Source organism: Crocuta crocuta, unplaced genomic scaffold, assembly GCF_008692635.1.
Source record: "Crocuta crocuta isolate KB4526 unplaced genomic scaffold, BGI_CrCroc_1.0 scaffold145, whole genome shotgun sequence".
Lineage (NCBI taxonomy): Eukaryota > Metazoa > Chordata > Mammalia > Carnivora > Hyaenidae > Crocuta > Crocuta crocuta.
Window position 1 is genome coordinate 2725733 of NW_027530857.1, and position 25039 is coordinate 2750771.

Consider the following 25039-nt stretch of genomic DNA (forward strand, 5'->3'; position numbering starts at 1 on the left):
GACTAGCCAGCCTCCCTCAGCCCCACACCCTCACGATCATCCCTGATGATTGACACCATCCCTTGAAAGAGGACCAGGTCCCGAGGACTCCAAGATCAACAGTGTTTCAGGGGGAAATCTGGAATGAATGCACGTGCCTCCATTCTAAAGGGCCTTTGTCCTCTCACTTGACAAGTTTGTGAGTACTCTTATTTTTTTGTTTTCTTTTTTTTTTTTTTCCTTAATCCACATCAGTCAGTGCCTGAGAACCGTGTAGCTATAAGCAAGAAGCTCTGAAGGCGACCAGCTTTTAAGTATGGAAGGGGACAAGCGCAAAACAAACCTCTACAGTAGCAGCGGACTTTCCAGAGTGTTTTCTAAGCACCAGGTGCTGGGCTCAGAGTTGTATCATTCCATTTACACCTTAAAACCACCCCAGGAGCTGCGCCTTGTGACCTCCTTACAAAGACACAGTTTGGAAAGGGTGAAAAAAGAGTTACTGTACACTGGAGAAACCTGGCACCCCAGGACCTCATCCAGGTGACCATGCTCAAGGTCAACTGTGAAAAGCCATGTGCAAGGTCTACACCCTTGACAGGAAGTGTTGAAGATGGTGATCTAACTTAGGAACCTGCCTTTCAAAAACTTAGAACCTAGTCTAATCAGGAGACGAAGCACAAAGGAGGAGCAGTCTACAAAATGCTATCTTGTGTGCCTCAGAACGGCCAAGGTCATCAAAACCAAGTCTGAGAAGCCTTCACAGATCACAGGAATCTGAGGAGACGCGACTAAATGGAAGGTGTCCAGGAGGGGACCCTGAACAGAAAAAGGGCATTAGGAAACGTACTGCAATTCCAAATCAACTCTACAGTCTGGTTGATTATGAAGTATCCATGGTGGTTCCTTCGTCTTGACAAACCTACCATGAAAAAAGGTAAAATGGTAACAATAAGGGAAACTGGAAGAAGAGTATATGAATACATTCTTCCTGTCTTTGCAACTTCTCAGCTAATCTAAAAGTAATCTCAAATTAGCTTTATTTGGGGTCACCTGAGTGGCTCGGTTGAGCGTCTGACTCCTGATCTTGACTCACGTCATGATCTCACAGATAATTAGATTGCACTGCATGTCCGCCTCTGTGCTGACAGCACGGAGCCTACTTGGGATTCTCTTTCTCCCTCTCTCCCTGGACCTTCTGCGCCCACACACACCCTCTCTCTCTCAAAAAAAAAAAAAAATTAATTAAAAAATAAATTAAAAATAAAAGAAAAAATAAATTTTATTTAACAAAAACCGGAGATTAATGTTCTTCATCTCCCTTTTAGAGATGAAAATTTAGGGGCATCTGTGTGGCTCAGTTAAGTATCCAACTCTTGATTTTGGCTCAGGTCATGATTCATGAGTTCAAGTCCCACATTGGGATCTTGAGCTGACAGTGTGGAACCTGCTTGGGACTCTCTCCCCACCTCTGCTGCTCCATCTCTCTCTCACACACAAAACAGATTTAAAAAAAAAAAAACTTAGAGGCGAAAATTAGAGGGTAAATCACTTCCCCAAGTTAAAAGCTCAACAGCAAAAGGACTTTGTAGGACAGGTCTAGTTCACACCGAAGCAACCAGTAGAAGAGGGCTGTAAGCCACGCCCTTGCAGAAGATCTATTAAAATGATTTTATGCCAGACACATGCTACGAAACTTACAGTAAAGGGAATCTAGTATGTCCCTCATAATAATGTACGTGTGTCTTAGTGCACATTTTTACATAAAGAAGCCATAACATTACATTCCCAGGATCTCATCTCGGTGTTCACCACAAATTTCAATTACTCAGCGAATGCCATGTGATGATCACATTTAAAAAGAATCAGCTTAAGGTTTTGCCAAAATGTTAAGGCTTCAAGCTTCCCTAAGAGATAAAAAGCAGCAGCCACTGGACATGTCACCCCCTAACGCCCCAGCTCCCACTCTCACTTGGTAACAGCCACATCCTCCCCTCTGGATCCTGGCTATTTCGGTGCTAGTGAGCTCAGCCTGCTGCTGTTAACAGGATGAGGGGGTTACAAGCCTGGGGACCCTTAAGGAGGAAATCAAAGTCTCAGCAGAAGGGAAGAGGAGTACACGCTTTGCTTTCCATCAGATCCTGAGAGATACGCGATCAGCTGCGGCTGCTCCCAAAACCTAAAGAAAACGAAATGCCCTCCGAAATACAAACGCTGACAGCGTTATCTACTAAACCAATGTTTCCCACAGTGTGAAGCCAGCCTCTCTGGGAAAACTCCAGTATCTTCCCAGGAAGGCGCATGCAGTCCAAGACATATTCCTTTTTTTTTTTTTTTTTTTCCTTGGGATTTGCCAAAATCAGACAGTAGGATTCAACAAATATTTCTAAATACTGGACTTAATATATTGTTCCCTGTGAGAATATAAAGTGGAAGTTTTCCAACAAGTAAGAAAACAGGCTGCCTTCTGTGTGTGATTAGATTAGGCTGCCTAAAGCCATGTTTTTCTCAACTTGTTCTACTTACGAGTTTTGCTTTGTTGTTGCTGATTTTTGTAAGGCAAGTTAATTCCTCAAATTATTGATTTTATCACTCTGCGCTTAATTTCAGGAGTAGCTCAAACTCTCCCCACCCGGGACCCTCCTTTATACTTTAAAGTATCCCGAGGCAATTAATTAATGGCACCATCTCTGTTTTAACAGGAGAGAAGGATAGAGAGAATGGGAAAACAATGAATTTTCCCACAATACCACAAAAAACAGCCGGGGGTAAAGGATGGAGTGAACGCTCCTGATTTACTGAACAACGGAAACAGAACCAAATCCAAAGTTTCACTTGTTCCCTTCGCCAGTGGGAAAGACTTGAACAAAATGCAAGAAGCCATCATCATTCCCCCAGACACACACACACACACACACACACACACACACACACACACACACACACACACAGCAACTTGGCGAATTGGTCCTCATCCAAAACAGATCCTTCATCTCAAGGGCCTTTGCTATTTTTATAGCTGCACTCTTGAAGAACCTTCTCATTTGGGAGCCCTGGGTGGTTCCGGCTGGAAATTTCAGCTTTCCAGTCTCATACCGGTAGGAGCGGCCAATGCATTGAGAGGCCGCAGGGATGGCTACGCTTCTAGAATCGCAGTGCTGAGACAGAGCGGTGGTCAGAGGACTGCCCTTTGGGTAGATTCTTGGAGACTTAGAAGCATGTAAGCCTCTAGAGGAGGATCTGCACATCTGCTGGCGCCTGATCCTCCCTCAGACATCCACTTCACAGCCTCCACGGTCTCCACATTCCAGATGGTCGGACACCGAATTCGCCACACTAATCTCTCCCGCTTCAAATCCTGCCCTACCGCCTGCTGACCGTTCAGCTGGGTTTCAAAGGCCAAACCCTACCTAATAAGGAGAGGTCAGGTTTTTCAAAGCACTAGCCGATATGCTTTTTAGAGGTCTTTCAAGTTTTCATGAATGGTGTCAGGTTTTCCTGCTCACTTGACCAGCTCCCCACGTGGCGGGAGTGTAGCCACGTGAGACCGCAGAGAGCAGACACAACAGACGCCTCAGAACACGAAGCAAAAGGTGGCTTTTTAACCTGAGTGTCTGCACATCCCTATTAGATTTTTGAGATCAGTCTTATCAACTCTGGTGGTAAAGCCACATGGATCAGGATACGAAGTAGAACTAATTCAGCCATTTGCCATGCGGAAGAAGCACAGCACTATGACTGAGCCTCGTACGGCGCCTGGGACACTTATCTCACTGAATACAATCCGCCAACAGTCCTGGACATCGTCTGCTCAACAGCATCTAGGAGGAAAAAGAAAACCTCTCTTTCTTCCCGGTCTTCACAAGTACCTCTGGATAAATTTGAGTCTTAAAATGAGATTTCCATGACAACCCTTTGTTGCATTCAATACGCAGGTAATACATATAAACACTGGTAAGAACAGATAGGCAAAAAGTATTTTAGTGCCTGCGAGCCACCTCGAGACAGTAACTTTAAGGTTTATATATAATCTCCCAAACTATTTATAAACCTACAGGTTCAGGTATGCATGTGACACAGTATTTCTTAATAAGACCATACAAAAAGCTACAACACTGTTTTGTTTAGTATTTTATTGTGCATTCCACTGTAATTTATATGACCACCTTAATACTATTTAGACAATTATAAAATTTACATCAGAAATACAATGGCGACCAGGGCACCTGGGTGGCTCAGTTGGTTGTGTCCAGTTCTTCAGTTCAGGTCACAGTCTCACGGTTCATGAGTTCAAGACCCATGTGAGGAGCCTGCCTGGGTTTCTCTCTCCCTCCCTCCTTCTCTGGCCCTCCTCTGCTCACTCTCTCAAAATCAATACATAAATACATTAAAAAATAAGATTATGTTAAAAAATGCTTATAGTAAACCCTCGTACATACGTTCAGGAACAGTCTTAGGATAAATGCCTAAGGAGCTGTACTACCCGAACCATGATGAAGCACATTTTGTGGCTTTTGANGGACCATGCAAAAAGCTACAACACTGTTTTGTTTAGTATTTTATTGCGCATTTCTACTGTAATTTATATGACCACCTTAATACAAGTTAGACAATTATAAAATTTACATCAGAAATACAATGGCGACCAGGGCACCTGGGTGGCTCAGTTGGTTGTGTCCAGTTCTTCAGTTCAGGTCACAGTCTCACGGTTCATGAGTTCAAGACCCATGTGAGGAGCCTGCCTGGGTTTCTCTCTCCCTCCCTCCTTCTCTGGCCCTCCTCTGCTCACTCTCTCAAAATCAATACATAAATACATTAAAAAATAAGATTATGTTAAAAAATGCTTATAGTAAACCCTCGTACATACGTTCAGGAACAGTCTTAGGATAAATGCCTAAGGAGCTGTACTACCCGAACCATGATGAAGCACATTTTGTGGCTTTTGATGTCATACATTGTACGATAGTCTCTAAATAGTGCATAAAATTCCCTCCTCCATAGAATGTTTCTTCTCCCCATACCTATAGTGACGCTGAATTTCTAATTATTTCTGAACCTAGCCGGATTTGATAAAAGAGTGTGTCTTATCTTACTTTACATTGCTTAAAGGGTGATTGCTCTCATACTTAAATATAAACAATATGCATACTATTTTGCAACCTCAGCTCAACATGGATAGTCACAAGCAGCAACTTGTACAAGAAGCTTTAGAGGAACTAGTTAACTACCTCAAAGGAACAATATGTATTGAAATCCTACTGTGAAACATTTCCATTTCTTTTTTTGAGATCATTCAAAACTTTTGGAGAAATTTCCCAAAGCTCAATATATATCAGAAGGGTTCAATGAGAACAAGGTATGTGTTTTAGGTTTGTTTTTCACTAGCACCTTCACCTCACCCTCAGAGACTTAAGTCTACCATACTCTCTTCCATCCACAGCCCACTGGAGTTTCGCTTTAAACTGGTGTGCATGTATGTGTGTCTGCGGATATATGCGTCTGTGTGTCCATCCACATTTGATGTATATTGATGTGTATGTACACACACACACACACACACACAGCCACCAGCTCTTGCATTCTTCCCCTTGGTTTCAGTAAATCAGTTGCTGAGATGCTCTGAGCCCCTTGCTCCGTCCCACAAATAGCACAGGCAGGTCTTAGTTCTGTGAGGAGGGGGCACGGCCCCACCCAGTCATCGTAACGGACATCTGCGGGCAAGATACCAAGGTGCGCCTCAATCACACATGCCTGTTGGTGAATACTCACTCATGCACCTGCTTCAACGGTGTGACTTCAGCCTGTGGGTTTTCCTTGATTGATGTTGGTGTAACTGCTTCATGTTCTCTGGGGGTGAAGGGAAGTGGGCTCCGCTCAAAGCAGCCTGTGGTGCCTCACACTTCCACTTGCTGTCACACGAGGAACAGCAAGTTAAAGAGGTGGGCACACGGGCCCCTAGGCTCTCCGTGCCCTCACGGACAGACCAGAAAGGCATCCAAGCTTAAAATAAAACTACAGGAAAGGTGCTTTGAAAACCAGGAAACAAGCAAGCAAAGGCAGCATCGGTCTCCCTCTGCACAGACCTCCCACCATGCATCACCCTTGCACACGCACACACTCACACTTAGCACCGACACCCCTACCACTACCACTACCTTCAGGGGACCCCGATTGTACTGCATCCATGACATCTTAGAGACTTCTCATTCTTCTTGACTAAGGGAGCTGGTTTGCTGCCCAAACTGTAAGAGGGTTCCTTGAATCTCAAATCAGGGGGTGGGTTGAGGGCAGAGGGATGGGGCGGACACGTACCTGAGCAAACCTCACAACTCGCAAAGGGGCTCAATCTACCTGAAAACACTCTGTGCTGCTATGTGGCTTTTCATCTTTTCACATCCGTTTCTGATGTTAACATAGGAAGTCTGCTACGTTAAAAACCCAATTTTGGCTCTTGGTACCCACCCCCCAGCCAATGGAGGTCCCCGGGTGTGTGATCCACTAACACGGGACTGCCTTCAATCCCCGCCTGCTGGGCCCTCGTTTTAGGCTTTTACTTTGAGATTTAAGGCAGTGACTGTAATTTGAGGGGGAAAAGTGCCAAGGGGAAAGGATCCAAGAGAGAAATACCTGTATATTCTAGCAAAGTATATGCAAAAAAAATATATATCACCAATTGTTTGACAAATAATATCTGGCTTTTTAAAGCCTCCGTACCCCCAAGTCAGAGTACCTGGAGAAACGCTAGCAAAGACCTTATTTGGGTGAGCTACGTAAAACTGTCATCTTTGTGTGCGACTGTAACTCTGACGAGTTCCTAAGAACCAGCATGTATATGTCCTTCAATTTGCACCATGCCAGGATCCTTTTCGTTGGGGACAAAAAGGACGGAAATTGTCCTTTGCTTCGTCGTCCTGATTTCAGCCAGGCTCATCTCACTCTTGGTCTCCTCCCTCAACAACGTCACGTGGGGGCGGCAACAAGAACCAACCCTAAGTGGTTACCTGGAACCCGATCTGAGTCCGGGGTCAGGTTCAAGGACCCGAGCTAGACTGACACCTCCACTCATACTTCTTTTTTTTTTTTTCTTTTTATTACAGCAGGGCTCTAAAAATAGTTTTGCCTTCTCATTTCTTCTGTTAGGGAACCTTCCACTCTCATGAGGATGTTTACCTCACCCAGGGTGGGTTTAAGATGACACTTGAAAACATAGTCTGTTTGGGGGCTCATGGGTGGCTCAGTCAGTTGAGCAACAGACTTCGGCTCAGGTCATGATCTCATGGCTTGTGAGTTTGAGCCCCACGTCAGGCTGTGTGCTGACAGCTCGGAACCTGGAGCCTGCTTCAGATTCTGTGTCTCCTTCTCTCTCTGCCCCCCACCCCTCCAAGCTTACACTCTATCCCCCACTCAAAAATAAACATTAAAAATTAAAAAAAAAAAAAACTAGAATCTATTTCATGTGCCATGTGGTTTGATTTCAGGACTCCAGTAACTGAGCTGATCACAAATCATTTTTCACCTTTAACATCTGTTTTCTTCCCCGGACTGCCAGGACTTCTTCTAACCACCTTGCCGTCTTCTAAGAAGCTTGCCACTCAAACACAGGAGAGTTTTCCAGACACCTTCACAAAGCAGAACAATTCCTACATTGTTTACCCTTGACAATTTTCAAACAAGTGTGTGCATGTAAGGGAAATATCCACATCTCAAGGAAACCCATCTTTGCAGGAAGTAGAAAAATGAGCGGAAAACCCTGTGTTTCTGAACCACACGCATAATAACCAGGAAGCCCCGCCCCACTTGGGCCAAATGTGCGCTGGGACCCCCTGACAGAGGTCAAAGGTCAGACATTAGAAGATACCAACTGAATGTAATAACGTACAAAAAACTCCTTTGTGGTTGTAAAGAACTTGAATACACACACTGCTGATAAAAAGCTGCTTTCAATACACTTCAAACTGAACCTAAACCGAATTTAACTCTCCCTTTTAAGAAAATACATTAATTGATGCAGTGCCCGCATTTCTGTACCTTTCCCTCCATGAGAATGCTGTGCACCTTCAGGCCACAACGTCGTCACCAACCTGAGTCAGGATGTGACTGGGATAGAGACGTGGTAGAGATGAGGAGACAGGAAGTCCAGGAGTTTAGACCCAAAATTACAAAGTCATGACCCAGGCAAAAACAAACAAACAAACCCCCAAACAAACAGAATAATTTCACAGCCAGGTGAACTAAACTATGAACTAAATTATAAGAGGTGCCGTTCTTCCTACAAAGCCCCCCATAAGAGCAGCTCCTGCTGTATGATCTGACAGAGACGCTGTCAGTGCTATATTGCAAGACAAAAAGAGAAAGACGGTAAAGCCCAGACACAAGGCGCCACACTGTCCCTAGTAGAAATGTGTAGCTCATTTTGTAACGCGATCAACGGGACTCGGAAGAACGGGTAGCGCTCCCGTGATACGCGGCCACGGCCAGTTACCAGAACAACCAACGGGGAGAGCAATCCCACTAGGTAGGCACACGGCTGACTGCAGGGCTGTCAGGCAAGCTACCTCGCTTCGCACTCTTAACACCCTTCCCAGCAAGCATGGGAGGTCAAGAACCATGTTCCCGTTTGACACACGAGCCAACGAAGAGGCAGAAAAGTACGTCACTTGCCAAATAAAGCTGGTGGCGAAGCTAAGAGTCAAACCCAGTTCCTCCTCACCCACAGCTTCCATCAGCTCTCTCAGAAACTTCTCCTGCAGAGGCCCAGCAAGAGGGGACTGTGGGATGTGAGGGGAGGACTCCTGGGAACTGCAAACTTTGCATCTTGTCCTCTCAGGACAGGTGTCCGAGAGCCGGTTACTCGGCGTGCGTGTCTTTACCACAGGAGACAAGGGTTCCAGGGAAGCCAGTGTCTTCCAGCATCTTTGGAAAAATTCATCAAATTTATACATATGTATATAAATGTTGGCAGCTAGTCTGTAAACATACAGACACACAGACACACGCACACTGGGGCACCTGGGTGACTTAGCTGGTAAGGATATGATCGGCTCAGGTCACGATCTCACAGTTCACGAGTGGCCTCAGGTCATGATCTCACAGTTCGTGAGCTCGAGCCCCACATTGGGCTCTGTGCTGACAGCTCAGAGCCTGGAGCTGCTTCGGATTCTGTGTCTTCCTCTCTGCCCCTCATCCCCTTCCGTGCTCACTGGCACGCGCTCTCTCTAACATTAAAACACACACACACACACACACACACACACCCCTGTATGGACAAACACAACCTATCTGAAGGCTGGATGGGGTTCTGTGAGCCACGAGCTCATGGCGTCTGTCCTATCTCACACTGATTCCCATTTATTACATCCACCAGGAGGCCAAACGATGCAGCCCAAGTCCAAAAGTCCTAACGGAGCCTTTATTACCTTTATTAGTTTATATTAGGGCTCCGTCCATTCTGCAAATCAAAGCTCTCCTTAAAACTACCAACAGTTTCCCTGGACAGCAAACAGGCACAGTTCTAACAAGAGAAGCATCTGTTTTATCACACGCGCACTACCTGAAAACGGAGCCCCAAGATGCCATCACAGCCACTGAACGCAGACCAATCCGACAGAAACAGCAGCGGCCCCTGGGTTCAGTCAGACCATGCTTTGCCAGACCCACAAGCCGGGGAGCACTTCCAACAGGCTGGTCACAGAGGCAAAATGTACCTGCAGGAACCACTGTCCCCATAACCTTTCTTGTCCCTCCTTCCCCTTCAAGTCTGATGATCTGGCAGTTCTGGAACTCTTCCGAGAGGAGTCAAGCCTCACTCTGCCAGCCGCAGCTGTTCAGAGCTCAGCCCAATCTGTTCTGTACAGTTGGCTGTATTATAACAATAATGTGGCTACAGTTCACCTTCATTTGCTGCAAAGATCATTAACTATCCCTCAGAGAGACCCAGCATTAAAGAAAGAGAGTGCCCAAGGCATAATAAATGGAAGCCTCTGGATACCAGGGCTCAAAAACGGTAAGCTAATGCCAGCAAGGCCACCTGACAGTGTCTACGGTCAGAGAAAAGGGAAGAAGACAAGGGGAGGCAGAAGAGGTGGAAACTCAGCGACAGAAAAAGGAAAAGCAAGAACATGCCTGGCCAACATGGACCTTCATGTGACGAGAGAGAAGAAATTTTGAAATAAAGACAACAGGACATTTCACGTTAAATCACAGTAGAGACATGATTTGACTTGTCTGACAACTCAATGTACTACAGAGCTAGGAGGCAATGCAGAACGAGTCAGAATGGAGAAAATGAATTACACTCCCCTACTGGAAGAACGCAATATTCTAGACCATTTTTAGTATTGTGAATTCAGTGCACCCCCCGTCTTGAAGCCACGTATCTGACCTCCCAATCGTAAAACTGCTGAACTGCACTGTAGACTCAGGGGGCTTCTTCATTCCATTCACTTACGCAGTTATTCAAGTCTTACGTGAGCCTCATTTGAATCTTGTTCTCCTACCGTCTTTCCACTCAACTTTCTCTCCATTGAGATATCAGGGAACTTCAAAGAAAGTTCTGCGTGGTATATAAACATCTGAGAGTTCTTCAGTTGTTAGCATAAGCGTGAAAATCAATACCTATTCTAAGTGAGGTGCAGCTGTACTAACCCAAACTCCATTCCAGTCAGTAATGGGTAGACAATTGGTGGGGACGTGGGAATTCTACTGGTGGACCCCACTCCCTAAGAATTTCCTTTCTTGAGAGCTACACACATAATACTTTTGAGAAGCAGAAATACTAGCTCCATGTTCTCCCACTCCACCATTTTCTTTACCTTGTTTTTCCTTAGTTACGTCTACACCGAGAGGAATGGTTCCCACCTGGGGCAATTTTGTCCGCTGGACGTTTATGGCTGCGCACTGCGGGGAACCGGGGGTTACTGAGAGTTCGTGGGTAGAAGCCAGGAGTACTATTAAATCCCACAATACCTAGGAGAGCCCTGTACAGTACGGAATTATCCAACTCAACATGTCAATAGCATAGGGGTCGAGTAACTCCGTCTGAGAATTGTGTCAAGGATTCAACTCCCTCCTGGGCTCATATTCCATTCGGTTTCCAGAAACAGCTGTTCAGAAGGAGTTTCTAAGTGATATCTTGCTATCTCCACCTGATAGTAACATTTAACATAAATGAAAAGGAAAGCAGCAGGTAGAAACTAAAACTTAATTCAGAAGCACAACGGAACCCTAGAAAATTGTATTCTAGCCCCACACTTTGCAGAAGACTCTCATCAGTGACTTCATTACTAAAAAATAAGTTTTTTTAAAAAATGTAAGGAATAGTCCAATTCAATTTACCGAGACAGCAGCTTCAAAACATAGGCCCCAAATGACAGCAGGAAAAAAATGAAGAAGAAACGGGACCAATATTTATAGAAAGGAAGTACAGCCGTGGCCACCTCTCGTGGACACAGACACACAGAACTACCGAGGCCCAGAGACTGTGTTAAAGCTCCTATGACTGGCTTTGAACAAAAGCGGCTCACCTGAGGGCTGAAGAACAAAATTAGGATTTAACCCTTTCCTGAAAGAAGAGAGGCGGTCCTCCGCAGCCACACGTGGAAACTAATTAGCAGCCTTTGATGTGCCCATCTGTCCTCAGCCCGAGAGTCATCCTAACATTTACAGTGCGAGCTCAAAGGCGCTTGGCTGTGAGGTAATGCGGTGTGAGCTCAGGTCACGTCCCGATCTTGCCAAGTAAACACAACTGCCAAGGATCCTTTCCTGTTGCTTCAGCCTTCCGACTCCTGTGGTTGCTCACCTGGCTGGCGCTCTCGCCCCCGGTCCTCACTCCTTTCCGCGGGGCTCGGAGCGTGTGCGGCAAGGCGACAGGAAGGTCTGACATGCTCGGGCCCCTCGGCTTTTGGGGATTCGCCTTGGCAGTCATCCTTGGACTCGACAGCTCCTGGGAAGGAGAAAGCAAAAGGGAGGTGCGGTCTTTAACTGGGATGGAGCGGTGACTTCCCAGCCCGAGGAGAACATGTCCTGCCCTGTCGGGATGGGGTAATCGCTTTTGAAGTGGGGCCCGGGCCTCCCCAGCATGGCCCATCCACCAGCTATGACTCCAGGCACAGACTCCCGTTCACCATAATAGAGACCCAATGACAAAGAAATCCATTCACTGACTGTAGAAGGCTCACCATACACAAGGTACGACAAGCAGGGAAAACGGACTGGGGCAAGGCCCGAGTCCTCGCACAAGGAGACTGTATCTGAACAATTGGGGGCAGGGAGGTGCCACGTGTTCTCACTTAAGCAAACAGAATGTAGAAGGTCAATTTGATAACCTCATTTATGAAATCGTCCATGTGTTAAGAAAAAACAAATGAATCTAGATGAATCTTGTCTTGTTATCGTCCTAGCCAGCCCCGAGATCTAACCCCCAAGTTGCTTTCGTAGCCCACGGGGGATAGAATCCCCCACCAGGTAATGGCGTTATCAGCAAGTTCTTAATCTCCAGTTTTCAAAAGGAGAAAAATTAAGGAGCAGGGAGACTGGATTGGTCCTGCTGTAACCAGGTCAGTTAAGGAAAGCTTTAGGAGCCAATATACTTATACCCACTGGAATGTATTAAAACACCAAATCCTGTCCAGTTCAATCCCAGAAGGAAAACACGCAGAGAACGGCAGTATTCAGCAAGGGGCACACTGAAAGTATTTTCAAGTCTGGGCAGAAGTCTAGAAATTGCCAAATCAGAAGCTTCCTTTCCTTTGATCGAAGGGAGGTCAGGCTAAGGGGAAAGGACACAGGAACAGGGCTCGAAGACAACCAAGAGAAAAAGTAAAGGAGATTCACAAAAACCACGTCCACAATTCAGCAGCTCGCTCTGTAAAATGGCAGACCATTCACGCACGTCTTTTTACTCCCAGAACTAAACTCGACGTCCAAAACGACCTTGTTTATTAGAGTTATTGAATTATAAAAAAGTAAATCACAAAATGATCATATACCAAAAAGGGGCTTTTTAACTTCATGCCAAGAATGTGTTTTCTCCTCCAGGGATTTTTTTCTGGACTAAATACCAAGGTGATCGTAATACCTCCTAGTCATCTTCCAGTTTCCCTGAATCAGAACATCGTGAACAGTATATTCAATTGCACCTGTGTGTATACACATCTATTTTTGACATCGTATTCTTATAAAGTGCTGGCACTGTGTTCTTTTAACGTATACAGTCCTGTTTGGGACACCCAGGTACCTTACCAAGCAAAGTAATCAGTCGGAATTAAGTTGCTCAACTATAGCAACTAGTGTCAGAGGAATTTCATGTGAGAATCTATTTTTCTGAGTAACTATGGTGGACACTCTATCTTTGTGAGTCCCCTTGGAGAATGTACACCAACTATCAATGGAGACTTGCCAATAATAATCCTGTCGTCTGTGGTATTGGTGATTTACAATAGGAAAATCATCCATTTCCCTGATGATCAAGGAGAAGTCTGAATTTTATATAATGTAATTAAAGACACAGTAAGTCAAAACCATGTCAAACATCCTTCATACTTGGCCATCTGCAAAGTTTCTTACAGGCACAAACTATTTAACATCATGCTGGATAGTTTTACGAACTTCCTTGTGTGTTATTTAAACAAGAGGGTTTTGCTGTCTCAATACAAATCTCCATATCAGCAAATTTAAGAAACTCAACAGAGGAAGCCTCCCCCTGCATGCCACGCTTCTCCAGGATGGCTCTCAGAAAGCCAGAGGAAGCAGTGAATGGCGCTTCAGTCGTCGGACAGACGTATTTGAATGCAATCCCCCCNAATGACAGAGAAACAGCTAGCAGATAACGTTACGTTCCACTGTGTCCCACACCATGCGTCTTAGTGTCCTCCTGACTCCCTCATTTTAATTAAAACCTGATGTGGACAACATTTACATCTACTTCACATCTATCAAACCAATGAGAAAAAGTTAAAAAAAGAAAAAAAAAAAAAAAAGCAAGAGAGGGAGAAGCAGCGGCCCAATTTCACCAAGTAGTAAATGAAGAAGTGAAGACTGGCCGGGGAGATCTTTGAGCCCCAAGTGCTGGTGGCATCTCCTTCATCGGTCAGCTAAGATGGTCACATCGTGTAGGTCTGAAGGGGAGGTCACAATAATTATTCCAGTCCTTTCAGTGCTTTTGAGCAGCCCTAGGCCCCTGCACACACACACAGCTCCATTTTCCCGGTCACCTCTATTATTCTAGAGTTAGCTCAAAGATCCGCAGATAAACACAGGAGAAATGACTTCCTCGGTCCTTTGTGCCCTTACAGCACTTCCTGAACTGCATCAGGAGTAAGTGAATACATGACAGTTGCTTCTACCAGCACCCACATGCCCTGCGGACAGATGATTCAATGGCTCACCTACCTTTTATCTCCACAGTCTGGCAGAGGGTCTGGCTTACAGTACGTGTTCAATAAACATCCGTTCAATACGTGTGCCAGGGAACCAAGAACCATTGAAATTATACAAAAGACTAAAGCAAAAAAGCCTTTCTGCCTTTAGTGAAGGTGAATTGGTGCAAAGAGCCTCCGCCCTTCAATCTCTACACTTGAAAGGATTCTAAAGACGGGGTATTTTTAAATATAAAAGAAAAACATATTCTCAAACAAAAAAGACAAACAATCCCATATAAATTATCACAAGGGCAGCAGACATTATAAATTAGAGCTACAAAACTCTAGTCCTTTGAAAACTACGTGGTATTTCCTTTACTTGTACTCTTTGATCTTTCCCGAGATTGGTTTTTCCATCACAGGGTGGTTCAGGCTGCCGACCGAGAGGACGCAGGGACACCTATGTGCAAAGACACAAAATCTCCTGCTCTCTCCAGACGTTCGGGGTCCCTATGCCCAGCTAGAACTGTGATTCTCAGGAAGTGTGCCCAGAGAGCTTTTCGTAACCTTTCCAAATGACTTCATTCTCTCCCACCCGCTAACTATGTGTTCAGTTACAATTTACAACCACTGTCCTAAGGGTGCACTCTTTGTAACTAATAAAAAAAAAATTACGATGGCTTGGGAATACACAGAACGATTTCCTAAGTCAACTGAGACCAAGTCAAGGTTCTCAGAGGGACAGTGGCTGCAGTGGCGTCGTAGAGTGGCCATGGAGCCGCTGAGGTTGCGATTGGACCCACACTAGGGTTTGGGGGCTAGGCAAGTAATGAACCCTGTTTTGCCTCGGCCGTTTCACCCACAAATGCAAAAACAAGGGTGCCTACCCCAGGAGCATTGTGCAGAGCCGAAAGGCAACACAAAGAGAGACCTATGTGGCTCACATGAAGCACTGAGTAATAGTCACTGCTATATGGTCATCTTTGAACCTTCTCATCTATTACATGATTACTTTGGTAGAACATTCTAGAAGAGAAAATGCTCTTCCTCCTGAGGTTTCTGCCAGAAAGTCATGTGGCATGGATGGCACTATAAAAACCTGACCCTGAGATCCCTTCCCACAGGGCATGAAATCATTGAAGGTTTTGGAAGGAAACATAGTTGCAGTATTGACTTTACTACACCCATGTGATTGCACAAAAGACATCTTTTTGAGCCACATAAAATAGGCCGAAGGAAATATATACATATATTTTTGCTGTTTACTAGCAATGTTTTGGGCCAGGTGACTTTCCTTCTATGACCAGTGAGATTAGTCCTGTGTAAATAAACATACCTAATGCTTCTGATAAAATGTAATGTATTTGAAAGCTTCTAATTATAAACAATCTATGCAATCTTTATTCTTCCCAATTTGCATCTCAATCTGTGAACTTGCTATGATTCACATCATTTTCCAAGGTTCTCTTATTGCTTTCTCTCCTTTCCACACTGGATGATATTTGAAAGAAAAAAAAAAAAAAACCACTAAGGAAATCAAAACTACTTTTTGTTTCTGTAAAACTCAAACACTCCTGATAAAGGAGTTCTCTGTTTCCTTGAGCCAAGAATCTCTGTTGTAGTAAGTATGCTAGGGGGCCAAGAAAGGGCGAATGGTGACCACAAAACTATACCAAGAAAGTAGACTATGGAATATGAATATTAGTATTAAGCTAGTTGCAAAGAATAGTAATCTCTTTCCCCGGAGTTTGTACTTAGCAGAGCATAATCAAGGTATCATATGACACTCCTTTTTTGCTTTGAAAACAGATGGTGAGCAGAGCATCTGAGAACACTGAATTGTGTCTCTTCCTAGAGATTTCTCCAAGATTAGAGAGGACAGAAACTAAAAGCATCTAAGTTATCTGATAAAAACCAGATTTCAAATTCTCTCCTTTTCATAACTGAAGAACACATCAAATTAAAGATTGAACATAAACTTCAACAAGATTTGTGTATAGTCTTTTTTATTTAATAACTTTTAAAAGCTTATTTGTGCCCCAAATCTACTATTAAATTATCATTGTGTTGTGACCCAAGTGTTTCGATCTTAGATGGGAAAATAACTCCCACCTAAACAGATAAAGAAGGGAAACATTTCTTCAATTCCAAGTATCTTGTGTTCAATCCAGCGCAAAATCCAAACTGGCCACAATAAGTAACTGAAGGAACAAGAGAATTTCTGACCCTACATGATATTTACCTACATGGTATCATACTTCAGATTCACACACACATTCACACACACACACACACACACACACACACACACACTTTTAGTCTTTTGAAGACTACTATTCAGATGGGTGACGTGATTTGACAAAGTACATATAGCTAATAAATGCAGCATGGGATTGTGAGCCAAGTGTTCTAAGTCCAGCAACATCCCTCCCTCCCCAAACTACGCCTCTCAGTGCATCCACATTCATAAAGCAGAGTTTTACTACTGGAAAGGCAAACTGGAGTCAACTAGCAGCAGTCATTATGTGTCTGTGTTTCCTGCAATGTGTAAGGGGCACTGAAACTCTATTAGAAAAATGACATGCTGAAGAGGATGGAAATAGTATCTGTCACAGGCAGATGAAATTTAAGAACTGAAACCTTTCCTCCTGTAACAATGCTTTCTGGTCAGATGCTGATCTCTTTCAGTTGCAGAGACACTGTTTAGTGAAAGGATGGTCAACAAGTCATTCTTTCCAACCTTCCAAAATTTCTAGGACACACCATATTTATGATTATCCCCTATATCCAGACTCTCCCTAAAACAAAAGCAAAAAAACCCAAACAACAACAACAAAAAAAAAACCACACACTTTCTTATACTCTGAAATTCCAAAGTCAGCTCTTATGAAGTCCACTAAAGGCATAAAAGGAAATAACCAAGAATACCAACAACACTAAAGGAGAATAACAAAGTTGGAGGACTGACACTATCCGACTCCAAGATGGACTATTAAGCTACAGAAATCAAGACATTGTGGAACTGACCAAAGAATAGAAAAACAGAATACTGAAAGAAAACAGAGAGCCCAGAAATGGACCCGTATAGATATAGTCAACTAATCTCTGACAAATAGGAAAAAAAAATACAGTGGAGGAATGACAGTCTTTTCAGTAAGTGTTATTGGGACAACTGAACGTCCACATGCAGCAAAAAAAAAAAAAAAAAGAACTTAGACACCCACTTTGCACTCTTCGGAAAAATTTTCTCCAAGTGGTTCAAAGAGCTAAATGTAAAACATACTGGGGCGCTTGGGTGGCTCAGTTGGTTGAGTGTCCAACTTTGGCTAAGGTCATGATCTCACAGTTTGTGAGTTCAAGTCCCGTGTTGGGCTCTGTGCTGACAGCTCAGAGCCTGAAGCCTACTTTGGATTCTGTGTCTTCCTCTCTCTCTCTGCCTCTCCCCCACTTGTGCTCTCTCTCATGCATGTGCCCTCTCTCTCTCTCAAAAATGCTAAAAAAATTTAAATGTAAAACACTAATTTATACAACACCAAGAAAATGACATGGGAGGAAATCTACATTATCTTGGTTTGGCAATGACCTATTAGACACAACACCAAAGACACAACCTATGAAAGGAGTAACTGATAAACTGGACATCATTAAAATTAAAAATTTTTGACTCTGTGAAAGATACTATCAGGAGAATGAGAAGTCACAGACTGGGAGAAAACGTTTGCCAAACAATCATCCGATAAAGGACTTTGTATATCCAATATATACAAACAACTCTTAAAACTCAGTAAGAAAAACAATTAAAATACGGGCCAGAGACCTGAGCAGGCACCTCATCAAAATTATATACAAATGGCAAATAAGCATGCAAAGAGATGCTCATTATAGGTCTTGACGAAAATGCCAGTTGAAATAACAAGATACCACTACATACCCACTAGAGGGGCCCAAGTCTGAAACACTGACAAAACCAAATGTTGGCACGGATGTGGACCTACAGAAACTGCCAGGGGGGATGCAAAACGGCACAGCCATGTTGGAAGAAAATTTGGCAGTTGCTTACAAAAACAATGCATTCCCTTACCATACAGCCATCCTGCTCCTTGGTATTCACCCAAAGGGACAGAAAACTTATGTGTGCACAAAAGTCTAAACACAGATGTATAGAGCAGCTTCATTCATAATTATCAAAACCTGGAAGTCAGCCTTCAAAGTGGATGAATGGATAAAGAAACTGAGGTCCATCCAGACAGGGGACTACTATCGAGTGCAGAACGCAAACGACATAAGAAGCCATGAAAAGACATGGAAGAAACAAATGCATATCGTTAAGTGAAAGACCAAATACTGTATGATTCCAACTCTATGGCATTGTGGAAAAGGCAAAACTATGGCGACATTAAAAAGGCAAGTGGTCACCTATCTTTGGGAGGGTAGTGCGGAATGAACGGGTGGGATACAGGAGATATTTCTGCAGCGGTGAACATTCCATAGGATGGTAAAGGAGGAATGCACACATACCGTCATTCACTTGCCCAAACCTATAATGCGAACTACACCAAGAGTGAGCCCTGGTATGAACTATGGACTTTGGGTAATAACATGTCAATGTAGGTTCAGCAATTGTGACAAGTGTACCCGTCGGTAGGGGATGATGATAATGGGGAGGCTGAACATGTGTGGGACAGGGAGTGTTTCAGAAATTTCAGTCCCTCCCTCTCAATCTGAACCTAAAGCTGCCCTAAAAATTAAAGCCTATTTAAGAAGAGAAAGAGAATCAAAGAAAAATAAAGTATAGTCATACTACTATTTCTAACTTTAATCCTCTTGGGAAAAATGTACAGCATTCCTTACCCTCCTAGATCTAGTCAGCACAAAATACACTCATGGACACCCAGGTACCATGGTATCTTCTGAAGAAACCTTATGAAATGGAGAAAGATAATGACGAGTAAGGGTCATACATAAATGACTAAAAAAATACTTGCTAATTCATCAATACAAATGTCGATTTACAGGGAATACTTGTGTACATAAACAGAAAATTGAAAAAGCTTTAAAAACTTACTGGGAGCCTTGGTTAGGATGCAATAAAAAAGGCTATCCCTTGACAAGTATAAAATAGATAACTTTGGCTCATGCCAACTTGGACTGTAAAGAGAACCTAGAAAACCACTGTCAGGGGATAGAAATGTCTATGCTAGCAATTCAGATCAGACACAAAGAAAGGGGGAAAGCTCCCACATGATGTTACACAGGGACTAACACAAAAATGATTTACTAAAGAGGTAGCATCTATGTTGGAGAGGTATATGAGGTCATAAACAGCTTTTATTCACTTGGTTCAATACCAGTGCAAAATTCATGCCTCAGGTGGCTCCATGAATGGTTCATTAGGTGCCACCTCCAAGTCTACAAATACGTTTAACTTGTGAACAAGGAAGGGCACCTGGGTGGCTCAGTAGGTTAAACATCCAACTTCAGCTCAGGTCTTGACCTCACAGTTCGTGGGTTTGAGCCCCGCATCGGGCTCTGTGCTGACAGCTCAGAGCCTGAAACCTGCTTCAGATTCTGTGACTCCCACTCTCTCTCTGACCCTCCCCAACTTGCACGCTGTCTCTCAAAAATGAATAAACATTAAAAAAAAATTTTTTTTTTAAGACAAGAACAAGGAAACATTGGTTCATGGTTCGTACAGCTTTCTGAGGAAGAGATTTTTGTATAAATTTTTCTGACTGAGCACATCTACCTTCCACTACACTTCTGTTGGCTACCACAGGCACCTAGGTATTTTTTCTACATTCCATCTGAAAATAATCCATCAACTGTCAACAGAGGATTATGTTAAAGAAGCATCTGAAAACTCGCTAAGATTGAAACTCAGTCTTTAGAAGGCCAATTAAAATTCTCCTGTCTTCAGAGAATACCTGAATAAACTAGTCTCTTTCCATTTTTAAAGCTTCCAAAAGGTGGGATTCTAAAAGCAGTATCTAGGGGTGCCTGGGTGGCTCAGTCGGTTGAGCATCCAGCTTCGGCTCAGGTCATAATCTCACGGTTCATGGGTTCGAGCCCTGAATCGGGCTCTGTGCTGACAGCTAGCTCAGAGCCTGGAGCCTGTTTCGGATTATGTGTCTCCCTCTCTCTCTGCTCCTCCCCTGTTCATGCTGTCTCTGTCTGTCTCTCTGTCTGTCTGTCTCTCTCTCTCTCGCCTGGAGTCTGTTTCAGATTATGTGTCTCCCTCTCTCTCTGCTCCTCCCCTGTTCATGCTGTCTCTCTCTCACTCTCTCTCTCAGAAATACATAAATTTTTTTTAAAAAGCAGTATCTACACTTAAACTCAATTTTTTTTTTTTTACTCATATGGAGACTCCTCTTCAAAGACCCACTAAAAGTCATAATACTGAGTCCTCTTTACCTCAGTTCCTTGGGTTGGTTTTATGAGAAAAGTCTCCCCCATCAGGTGAGGCAGGCTAGTGAGAGTCACAGAAAACAATGCCCAGTGTGCTCTGGGAGCTGGGCAAGCAATGGACATGACCAATCTTCAATACCATGTGGAATTCCTTAGGTAATATAAACACTGTAATCCATAATAAAACAACCAAACTTACCATCAGAAGTATTGGGCTTAACACCTGAACCATAATGTTGAGTAAGTCCTTCATGGTTACTCACTCTAAAATCTGTTTTCATATATTATGAAATCATTTCATATTTGGATAGGAAGTTCCTAAAAATCAAGTTACCTACCAACTTCACAATTCTAGTTAGCGTCAAGCCTGCACCTTCAGTCTTGCCTTACCCATTTCTTATTACATCACTGGGATGAGTTTTTATCCTGTGCCTTAACATATTAAACCATACCACCAATTCACTCCTTTTCCATGGCTGGATCTTCATAACTTCTCTTCAGAATGCACCACAGGCCCTAGGACCAGAGTATGCGCTCGGGACCAGACCAGGGACAGGTCCTAGAACTGCTGACGGCACGGGCTGGCGCCACGCAGTGAGACACCTGCAGGGAGATGCCATGGGCACTCCGCCAACACACACCCCGAAGAGCCTCATCTCCCATGCTGGTCTGACCCAAAATCAGTGGAGAGAAAAACAAAACGTCCATCCCCCCTTGTTCAATGAAAAGACGGCAAGGGAGGAAAAAATTTAAACAACACTACTGGAAAAGAGTCACTCCTGCCAGAGCAGAAAAAGGCAAGGATGATGAAGGTACAGGTAGCTTCCCTTTACCTAAGTTCCAGGTAGAAGTAGGTAGAAGAGAAACTTGGAGCAGAATTACTGCGAAAGCTCTGCCCTTCAGGCCAAAAGAAATCACCCCTGTTTCACCATTCCAAATTTTTCTACCCAGGCTATCATTTGGCAAAGAGGCTGGTACTGGGAAGAAAGAAACGCCCAGCTCCCACAGCTCGTGAACATGGATACTGGGGACACAGGATGTCCACAAAGAATAAAGGAAAAAGTCATTTAGCCAGAACTAGGTAAATGGCCTCAGGGCCATCATGGATGGGGAAGGCCAAGCAAGAAGAAGAAGGATATGGATCTTGCTTCCAACATTTTTGACTTAACAACAGATGCTCTCAGGACTGGGGCCATTATAGCTGATGGAGGTCAGACAATGGAGACTGTTCGTTTACAAGCCACTCCTGATAATTAAGGGTGAATGATAGAAAATATTTACTCAGGCTACTAGCTGAGTGTGCATCCTGTCCCCTCTATCAGGGAAGACAGACCTGGAGAATGTTCAACGCATGACAAGCTGTCACACACGCACCTCGTTTAATAGAACCACCACCAAAACAAATTGAAACAAAACAAACCAACAAAAGAAAACAAGCTCGGTAAATATCACCATTTGGCAAATGAGGAAAAGAGAACACCAAGAAATTACAAAAATTGCCTAGTGCTAAGTAATTAGAAGAGGCTGGTTCATAAGCCAGAGTTCCAGACCCCAGGCATCCGAAACCACAGGCCCTCACAGAAGTTACCTCTGTCTTCGCTCTCACTCTTCTGTCCTAAGCTTATATGTAAAGAGCTGAGCACAAGACATTTTTCAAGGTTGAGTTTTAGGAGAATTCACAGATTTCACTTCTCCGTGTAATTTCTACTCCCAAATTATTATAATGCAGAGTTGGGCTTTACATTATCCCATGGGTCTTTGGAAGAGAAAAATAATTTTTGTTTTATTTATTTTAGAGAGAGAGCGAGCACAATCTGGAGAGACAGACAGAGGGGGGGAGAGAGAGAGAATCTTAAGCAGGCTCCTTCACACTCAGCATGGAGCATGATGTGGGCCTCAATCCCCCAGAATGATGACCTGAGCCAAAATCAAGAGTTGGACATTCAACCGACTGAGCCCCGAGAAAACAGTTTTAAGAAATAAAATACTTGACTTCACCTTTGGGGGTTGGAAGGGAAGCTAAGAGTTTAATCTATCTGTGTTCTAGAACAGAGAGGGCCAAATCTCCAGAGGAAGGGTCAATTCTAACAATTAAAGAAATGAACTCTTCTATGTTAATCTTTATGCAAGGGATCCCAAAAGAAGGAATACGAAGATCGATTTACAGATGCTGGGAAAGGAAAGCAGTTGTTCACTCAGCACTAATGTTTTTTGTTCCACCTAGGCCCTGGAGAAATTAATGTATATCCTTTTCGAAAGAAGGGTTAGTAATTCAAAAGAGGAACGTTCCTTCCCCTCCCAAGAAAAACAATCTTCCGGTAAATGGGATTTGAAAAGAATGTTGGAGCTTTTTAAATCTTGTGCCATCGTGAATACGGGATCAGCAGCATTCACTGCTCAAGTTATGAAGTGACCCCTTGGCTACGTGATTCAGAAGGCCTGGCTGCCGGCTGCCAGCTTAGAATGAACACCAAAAGCCTGAACTTCAAATATGTCTGCACATCTGTGGGCCGTTTTCCCCACAACCAACAAGTCCGCCTCGGCCCCCAGCTTTTCAACTGCTAAAACCATGGAAACATCAATAATGACCCTTCATCAAACCTCAATTTCCCTCCTACTTGTACTTCTGACCAATTTACTGCCTTCAAAGCCAGCAACAGCATCCTGTTCAGTTACTCAGTAGGACCTCTGTTCCTTCACCCAACACCTTCAGCCGAGAGAGAGCCAGAAGCCACAAAGAGCTTCTCGTCATCTCTACTGGCCTCAGCCAGTGACGGCAGTTAGGTAGCCCTCATGGGTTTTGTTGCTTTTATTTTCTCAGTTGCTATGGGAAAGCTTGTGTTTGGGCCACTCCATCTCCAAGAGATACTTACTGGCCTTCCCAACACACACACACACACACACACACACACACACACACACACACACACACCTGCCACACTGCAAAGAAAAAGCATACATAACTCAAGACTTTCTCAAAGAGGCCAAGCGACCATTAGCCAAACAATGTAATGCCTTGCTACTGGCAAAAATAAACAATGGCGACTGTTTATTGTCAGTTAAACTCGGCATTTTCTGAAGTGTTAACAATTAGTATTTCCTCATAATTTAGCATTCGTCGGGCACCATGCGCCGCTTTTACACAGACCCCCACCCCCGTGTATGGCTGAACTCCACAAACATAAGATCGTTATTGCAATTTCGTAGAAAATCAAATCGGGTTAGGAGAGACTGAGTAGCTCACACAGGGCTTGTGAGTCGTGGAGGCAGGATTCAAACCCAGAGCCCGCGGTGTGCTGGCCACAGCCCACGTCACAACTACAGCAAGGTCCTCGTCTGGTCTCCTGGTCACTGCAACAGACCCCAACTCTCGCTCGATCTGCCCAGCGAAACGAAGCAAGCTGCCAACTATTTTCAGTGGCCAAAGACCTAAGGTCACAGGGCACAGGAGGAACACCCATCCTGCTCCACTGCAGCGGCCCCGCTTAGCCACAGGGGTGCATTCCAAGACCCCCAGCGGATACCTCCAACAGCAGATCGAGCCAAACACTCTATGTCACAGTTTCTGTCTACACATACATGCCCAGGATCACGGTTAACTTCCATGTTTCGGCACAGAAAGATTAACAACAACAAATGATAAAGTAGAACGCTTCCAACAACAGAGAATAATCAGTCACAGGAATGCGGTCTCTGTCCAAATGTCTTACTGTACCGTACTCACCCTTCTTGTCACGATGGGAGGCGACAGCCCTGGAGAAATCTAGGTTAGGAAAGTTTACAATACACTTAAGACAGATTAGGTGATGTGACAAACAGAGCCACAGACTAAGCTGGCAGGCCTAATGGTTCCGAAGGACCCGACGCACCCCCGTCTCCCCCAGAGCCCTCTGGCTCCATGTGGCCCCGCCTATCAGTGGAGGGATTCGACACCACAGAGCCCCCAGGGCAGCCCTTCCCCGGCGGCACAGCCCAGGGCTGCCACACAAGTTTGGCAAGACTCTGGCTCCAATCCCTTGGCCTCATTTGACCCTGGCTCTCCGCCCTATCACTCATCCCCTGGAAAGAAACACGATTTCCCAGCCTGTTACACATCAACAGTAGGGAAGGAATGTCCAGTCCCCGGGTGTTAACTGACCTGGGTAGCAAGAGCCCAGCCTGGCGTCCTCTGTGGGGAGGGGGGGGACACGGAGGGGGAGGGAAGTACCAGGAGAGCCTGTTGGTTTGCCAAATTCCCATCCCTTTTCTGGCCTTTGGCAAGGCCAAAGGAGAAAGCCAAAAAGGAAGGTGGGGGAGGGTAG

The 25039-nt window shown here is 44.3% G+C and overlaps 1 long non-coding RNA gene across 1 annotated transcript in view; it reads right to left on the reverse strand.

Moving 5' to 3' along the window:
* LOC144235970 (uncharacterized) overlaps window positions 1-25039 on the reverse strand; it is a 459372-nt gene that overhangs the window by 233967 nt on the left and 200366 nt on the right. Inside the window, exon 3 of the long non-coding RNA XR_013336378.1 lies at window positions 11774-11917. This is a non-coding gene — a long non-coding RNA (uncharacterized LOC144235970). The remainder of the gene's footprint in view (window positions 1-11773; window positions 11918-25039) is intronic.